The sequence below is a fragment of the Fukomys damarensis genome, unplaced genomic scaffold, assembly GCF_012274545.1.
Source record: "Fukomys damarensis isolate Sample0158 unplaced genomic scaffold, DMR_v1.0_HiC HiC_scaffold_2, whole genome shotgun sequence".
In the NCBI taxonomy this organism is placed as follows: Eukaryota; Metazoa; Chordata; class Mammalia; order Rodentia; family Bathyergidae; genus Fukomys; species Fukomys damarensis.
In genome coordinates, this window is record NW_022900914.1 from 32357590 (window position 1) to 32365837 (window position 8248).

The following is an 8248-nucleotide window of genomic DNA, read 5'->3' on the forward strand; positions in this document are numbered from 1 at the left end:
CCCCCCCCGACCGTGTGCCGTGACACATGACTGCTGTGACATAAGATTAAGAGTTTGAAGTAAGGTAATGCGAGTGTTGAGGAGTTAACTTAGATAGAGCATATGGATGTATTAGATTAGAAATGACTTAAAGTATAAAAGGAGAAGACTACAGACAGATGACGTCGCTTGACGACTCCGTCAAGATGACCTGCTGAAGCTCTGCCCGAGACGCAGGAGCTTCCAGACCTGGAACAGAGGATCTGCATCCCTGCTCTGTCCGAGATGCTGACACGCTGTACCTGATCCTGACTGCCGAAACATCGAAGTCGCAGCTCGACCCTGCGAAGCCTGAGACCAGACTACATCTACCAGGTCGTATGCCCTCACCTATAGCATGATAGCATTTATGATTGTGTTAGAGATATTATGGGCTGGCATTATTTCTGGATTGCGCTGGCAATTGTAGTTGTATCCTTTGTGTGGGCTTGTATTTGTATTGTTAATGAGAGTAAAAGCATTGATCAAAACGAAACCGAATTGGCAATCATTGATGCGCTGACCCGTGATCCCGAAACGCAAATCGGTGCTCGCGACATCTGTTCACCAAACACAACCGGAATTTTCTATTTAAAGTGTTTTATTTTTCTTATTCCATATTGGCAGCACTTCCTAAGGAGCGGATGACTTTCAAGTTGGGTTGTTTGAACGTAAGTGCCTAAAAATCCAGGTGCTTAAAACTTTTGCAAACCCAGATACATCCTTACCGCCTTCATTTAAAAAACATTTAAAAAATTTTTATGAAAACTCTTGTCAATTAAAGTCTTTCACCCATATTTTAAGTAACAGTGTTTACATTGAAAACTAGTAAACAAAACACTATTGCCCTTTGGCAATAGGGCAAGACCCTGTTGCCCTTTTCAAACTTTTGAAAACTGCTTTGATGTCCCATTGAACTGCGTTTGAATTGTTTTTTCCTCACTTTTTAGCTGTAAGACCTCAAGCACATGACCCAATCTCTGTGCCCCCTTTTTATTTTATCAGTAAAATGAAGATAATAGTACACACTCCATAGATTAGCTGTGAGGATTAAATGAGTACATAACTAGCAGAGTGCCTATAAACATGGTAAAATAATAATGTTCAAACAATAAATTTCCATTAATAAGCATTTTCTCTAAAGAGAAAATGAGATACAAATGTTTAAAATGTCCTCATTTCTGTAATTCTTTAAGGGCCCCAATTTCATTCTTAAATAAAAAGGGTTTTCATTAAAATTGAACTCTTGCTTGCTATAACCCATTAAAAGAACTCGAGAAAAGAAACCAGCCTGCAGTCCCTAAGTAGAAAGCGAGGAAAGAATACCAATACCTTCACAACAAATGTGCAGATAATCCCCCTCCCTATGTGTAAAAGAAGCTAAGAGAAGAAACCAGTCTGCAAACCATGAGAACCAAGCAAGGAAAGAATGTCAACGTCTCCCCGACGAATGTTCAGATAGTCTTAGTTTGTTTTGTTTGTTTGTGTTTCCTTTTGGTCATTCCCTGTCATCCTTTACAAGTGAGAGAACATTTTTATGCTGTGGTCATATGTCTAAACCCACATTTGAGGGGATGGGATGGAAATGACGTTACTCCAATCCCAGGAGTAGGATCAAGGAGATAAAGCGACCCATGACTCAGTCTAGACAGAGGAGTTTCTCCTCAGACAAGCTGCCTGTGAGACTTCTATGCTCTCTGCAGGGCAGTGATTTCCTTGTTTCTCCTTTATTATCCTATGGATTTCTGCAATTTCTTGAATGAATTCTAGGTATGAATCTAGCACACTTTCGGAATCCTTCATATTGGCCAGGAAACTGTCAAACTGGAGGAGGGGAGAGGAGGGGAAGGTGTTTTTGAGGCAGTATCACTCTGTCATTGCCAAGGTCATTCTGTTATCTTTGGGCTTCTAAATGACTGACACCAGTTATGAAATAGCCATGTCTTTTGTTCACAGGAAAGAATCATGACTTACCACCCACAGTTTTTGAGACCTATAAGTTGGAAACGACCTCACTTTAGAGTTCTTGCTTTGTGGCATATTCCAAATTTTACCTGCCTTTTTTCAGTTTTCCTGAACCTAAAAAAGAGTTGATGATTCTAATTACTGAAGATCTTATTGACAATACCTAGAACAGTATATTTCAAGAGAAATATAATGCAAGGCATGTATTCAATTTATGATTTTTCTAATAGCCACATTTTAAAAAACAAAAAGGTGAAATTAATTTTTTTAAGCACATTTTATTGGGCCGGGGATTTAGCTCAGTGGTTCCAGCGCCTGCTTCGCAAGCACAAAGACCCGAGTTCAATCCCAGGTACCAAAAAACAAACAAACAAATAAAAACAAACAAACAAAACCAACAAAAAATACAGTACATTTTATTTTGCCCATTATATCCAAGACAATATCAGTGAAAATAATAGTATTTTTAAAATTGAAGGGAAAAGGATTTAAGATGAGTCATATACAGGCACCAAATACCTACAATGAATGTAAACATTATATGTCATAAACATGAGCTAAGAATAATAAGAATGAAAATAAGAAAAAGGGATTTAAAGATGGAGGAAGGAGGAGGGTCTAAAGGTAAAGGAGATTAAAAAAAGAATTAAGCTGTATTATGTACATGCACCTGCTCCCTAAGATGAATGTAAACTTACTGTACTGCAAACATGTACTAGAAAAATAAGAAGAAAAATATTGAGATAGTTTGTGTTCCTTTTTAAAACTCTGAAATCTAGAATGTTTGTAGATTTCATAAAACTTTCAGTTAAAGCAAGCAGATTGAAAACCCACATTATTACAAGCATACTTAAGGGGTTTCCAATAACTGAATCAATTTTTAAATTTTAATTTTAATTCTTTACAATTAAGTAAAATTAAAAGTTCAGTTCCTATCACTGTAGCCACATTTGAGGTGCTCAATATCCATGTGTGGTCAGTGGCTACTCTATTGGACAGCATAGATGGTACAACTGAAGAAAGAAATGCATGTTGTGATGTGGAGAATCATTGTACTCTGAGGTTCTCCCTTCCTCACTGTTAGCTGCTACTTGCCAAAGGGGGATTCAAGAGAGTTTTAAAAAAATTTTTTTTAGTTTGGCTCCAACAGTAAAGACTCAGTTACTCTTATATTTCTGTGGCAAAATAATTAGAATCAAGATTCCTGAAAAGATGCATATAGAATAGATTAGCTCATACCTGAGAGATAAGTTGTGATAAACTTTTCTCAAGAGAAGCAGGCAGGAAAAATTTAAAGAACATGATATAACAGTTTGTGGGTTATTGAAAAATGATGTTTAAATGAGGAACAAATAAAAAATGATTTCTACTTTTGAAATACACTAAAAACATTAAAAATCACTTGCATATAACATAGTCACTATTTCTGTCTTTTAAAAATTAACCATTTTATTTTTTAAATCTTAATTAACCGTTTTAGTATGTTTGCAGTACATAATGATTACATTCATCAGGGGAGTTGGTACATATATGTAAACACTTTCTAATTTTTTAATGTTTTTCCTCCTCCTTCCTGCTTCCCTTCATCTCTGTGTCCCCTGTTCATTTGCAAAAGAAAAATAACTATTTTAAAATGAACATTCAGCTAGGTGTAGTGGTGCCATTGTAATCCCAGCATTTGGGAGGCTGAGGCAGGAAGATCACTTGAGTTCGAAGCCAGCCTGAAGTACATAGTGAGACCTTGTCTCAAAAACAAACAAAAAACAAAACCCCAAAATAAAAGCCATTCAATGACATTTCATATGTTCACTATGTTGTAAAATCACCCAATTTACCTACTTCCGAAGCATTTTCTTCACTCCAAAATAAAACCCATACTGCCCAAGCATTATCCCCCATTCATCCATACCTAATCTAGTCCCTGGCATGCACAAAATTGCTTTGTTTCTCTTTGGATTTACCTATTCTGAATATTCATGCATGTGAAATCATGCAGCTGGTATAGTGGCACATGTCTGAAATCCCAGCTACTTGGGTGACTAGGGAGTATCACAAATTTGAAGCCAGCTTTGGGTAACTCAGCAAGACTCTGTCTTCAGATAAAACTTTAAAAGGATAGGAGGATGTAACAATGGTAGAGTCCTTGTTAGCATGCTTGAGGTGCTGGGTTTGATTCCCAATACTTCCAAAAAAAAAAAAAAAAAAAAACAATGTGTGACTTTTTGTATGTGGCTTCTTTCACTTAATATAACATTTATTTTGTTTACTTATTTATTTATTTATTTTTTTGGTACTGAGGATCGAGCTCATGACCTTGTGCTTGGGAGGCAGGCAGTGGCACCACTGAGCTAAATCCCTGAACCTTAATATAATGTTTTTAAGGTTCACTCATATTCATATTGTAGCATGTATTAGTACTTCATTCTTTTGTGTGGCTGAATAGCATTCTACTTTAGGGTACATACCACATTTTCTTATCTACTGATGGATATTTTTACTACCTTTTGACTAGTATGAATAGGGCTCCTAAGACCATTGGTGTACAAGTATTTGACTGTTTTCAATTTTTTTGGACATGTACCTAGAAGTGGAATTGCTGGGTCATAGAGTGATTCTATGTTTAACTTCTTTAGAGACCACTGACTTTTTCACATCAGCTGCATCATTTTACATTCCCATCAGCAATGTATGAGGCTTCTAATTTCTCCACATTCTCACCAAAACTTATTATTTTCTTTAAAAAAAAAGTTATCCTAATGGGTATCAAGTAGCGTCTCATTGTGGTTTTGATTTGCATTCCCCTAATAACTAATGATGTTGAGCATATTTCCATGTGCTTATCGAACATTTGTGTATCTATTTCATTTTTTTTTTTTTTGTACCAGGGATTGAGCTCCAGTCCTTGCGCTTGCGAGGCAGGCCACCGAACCGCTGAGCTATGTGTATCTTATTTAAAGAAAAATCTATTCAGGTCCTTCCCCACTTTGAATCAGATTTTTTTGTTATTGGGTTTTAAGAGTTTTTTACGCTTTGGATAATAGATGCTTGTTAAAGCACTTTAGTAGAAAGCATTTAATAGTTACTCCTTATGATCATTGTCATTATCAGAGAAAATATGAAGATCCCTCAGAAAGTTGAGACTACTTATTCTGATCATTTTATAAACATTATTTCTATATATTTAGATTATCTTATATTTGGATTTATCATCATATGTATCTTTTACTTGTTTATGATTCATTGTATCTCCCACAATAATGGAAGACATAAGAGTGATGGTCTTACTGTTGGGCTCACTGCTGTTTTAGAACCCATGACAGTGTAAGCCATGTATTTCTTAAATAAATGAAAGAATTAGTTATTATTTAAAGCAGTAAATGTGTTATTAGAGCTTAAAAAAGCATTCATGATAGTAATAGTTTAAACATATAAGTATTTAAGTTTTCCCAGTATAAATAATACGTATGAATCCTCAAATAAAATTTAAGAAAATTTATGTAAGTACTCAACAATCTCTGATTTTAAAGTTTGAGGCTGCTTTCAGTATAACAGAAGATGAGTTTGATTGTGGTAATAGAATAAGGAAATACGTAAGTATCATTCTCTCTTTTCTCAATAAAACAGGTTGTGGCAGATGATTCTGTTGTTTACCAAGATCTGGTTTCAGGGGTAGCCGCGTGATTTGCTTTGGCAAATGAAATGTGGAGAGGCACCCAGATGTCATTTGAGGGTGGAAGTATTTTAGTTGCTGGTACTAAACTGTTCCTCCCTTACAGTAGAGAGTGTGGAAACACTCACTGACCTGGAGAGACCATAAGATCAAAGTGTTCTGGAGCGTTGAGCTGACACATGGAAGACAGCTTCCCAGAGACCCTACCAGAACCATAGTTAATGTTATGAAGCAATACATTAACCATCATTTATTTAGGGAACTGTATATTACAGAGAGATTTGGGAATTGTGTTATAGCTTTATAACATAGTCTAACTGTACTAATATAGTGAGATAAAATATCAGTTTATATCTACTAAAACTTTATAACAAAGTACTATTTCTATGAAAGAAGCCATATATTGTTATGGGGATTTAAAAATAGAGAGTAGTATGTTACAGACATGAATGATATTGATGAACTCGAGGTTCCTTTAAGTCAATATTGAGTCTAATGAGAAGATAAAATTTCAACAAAATATCCTCTGAGATATTTGGGAATAATTCTTCTCAGTTGCCATCACCAGTAACTAAAGCTTTAAATTTTTTTTTGTTTGTTTGTTTGCTTGTTTGAGACAGGGTCTCACTATGTAGTTGAGACTGACCTGGAACTTGCTATGTAGCCCAGGCTGGTCTCAAACTCACAGCAATCCTCCTGCCTCAGCCTCCCCAGTGTTGGGTTTACAGGTGTGTGCCATCACGCCCGGCTTTTTTTCTAAATTTTGTTTTCACAGGGGTATCTTCTGCAGTAATCCCTCCTGATTAAGACTGTCGTTTCTTTGAATTGTTTCTTTCTTTTTGGTCTTTGGTACCCTGGGTTCTTCTGGATTATTTTTTTTCCACCAAAGTATAAAAAAATCGAAATTGTGAGGCAGGTATTAGAGTGAATTCTTGCTTTTCACATCTTTTGGAATAACTGGTGCTAGAGGAAAACACTACAATTGTGCCTGGCCCTGCCTTTTGAAGGAAATTTAAAAATTTAAGTGGGAGTGGAATGGGGAATGGGAGGTGAGTCATCCATCAAATGATTTATTCAAGCACTGTTACCAGTATAAAGGAAGCATTCAGTAGTCACCATTTCAGAATAGCATCAGAAAAATTTAACGAGGCATTTCCCATTACTGTCATTTTCTTTGGTATTCTGTTAACATTGTGGGTGGAGATGTGCTGGGGCCATGACCAAAAAATAAACAGGTGAAAGGGAAACAACTTTCATTTCTAGTGGATTTCCTTTATTATTTAATGAGGGCAACAGCTTCCATGTTGATTCTGTTCAATTTCATTCAACAAATTCTTTTGGAGTACCTCCTAAGTACCTGCTGTACAGTGAACAAAGAAAAACAAAGACAAAGAATTCTGCCCTTGGGGAGTTTATCTTAGGGGTTATGTTGATAGACCATCTGAAAAAAGGTTAAATTAGTTGCTTTCCCCAATGTTTTTCATATATATCAAAAGTAAATATTAGTCCAAACATTCAAACTGATGGCGAAAGACCAAAAGGAAGAATCATCTTCACTTTATTGTGACAATTTAATTTTACAACGTTCACTTAAAAAATACAAACGAAATGTAAACCCATTAGGCCCGGCTCTCTACATTTCAGATACAGGCATGACCCATGTAGCCATTCTGTATTTCATTTGTATCCTGATGATCAGATCTTCAGGGGAGGAAGTCCAGGGACTTTTCCAATCAAGAAGGGTCCCTTCCAGTGATGTGTGGGATACGTTACAGGGCAGGGAAAGTCAGTCTCTGCAGTCCGTTTTCTAGAGTATTTTTATTCATGCTCATAGTAAATCACCATTCTTTTTTCCAGGGTAGTGTTGGTTCCAGAATTTCTACACAGCTTGTGGGGAAGGGGCCGCTAACACTCGACGAAAACACGAGGAAACATCCAACCTTGCTTCCAGAGAAAGGGGAGAGCGTAAGTTCCCAAGCCGGGGTGGGGTGGGGGGCTCCAGGGACGTGAGAATACCCCATCCCCCGCCAAAGACTAGGGCAGAGCAGATGGCCTCAGGTAGAGTTGAGTCGGTGCTTTAGGAGAGACAGGAGTTGGATAAACCACTTGTAGGGTCGGTTGCCAGGAGGAAAGGGTGAAAACGAATTCAGGAAGGATGGGATATATAAACCCCGGGAGCGCTCGCTTCGGCAGCCTATATACGAAACCCCTCTGAGACTCACAACCCTGACTCCTCCACCGTCCAAGTTTTCCCATGGAGAGGCCACCGTCATCCTTCTTCATACTGGAGGAAACCTGGGAGGCTCCATCACCCACACCTGAAACCACCCACGCAAATGACGCTCCTAAACCTCCCTCCACACTCTGCACGCAAACATCGCGGGCGAAAGCAGGCTGCTTAAGGCACGGAGAAAATTAGGCTGCTCCTTTCCATGGCAGTAGTCGAATTAGCTTTCAATTACACGTGAAATTGGCCCTCGCCGGGTGCGGGGACAAAGCCCCGCTGTCCTGCTCAGATCGCCGCAGCAGCGGTACCCACCCCGCCCAGGCCAGCGCCTCTCCTCGCGGGTGAGCGGGGACGCGCGCGAGGCTCGG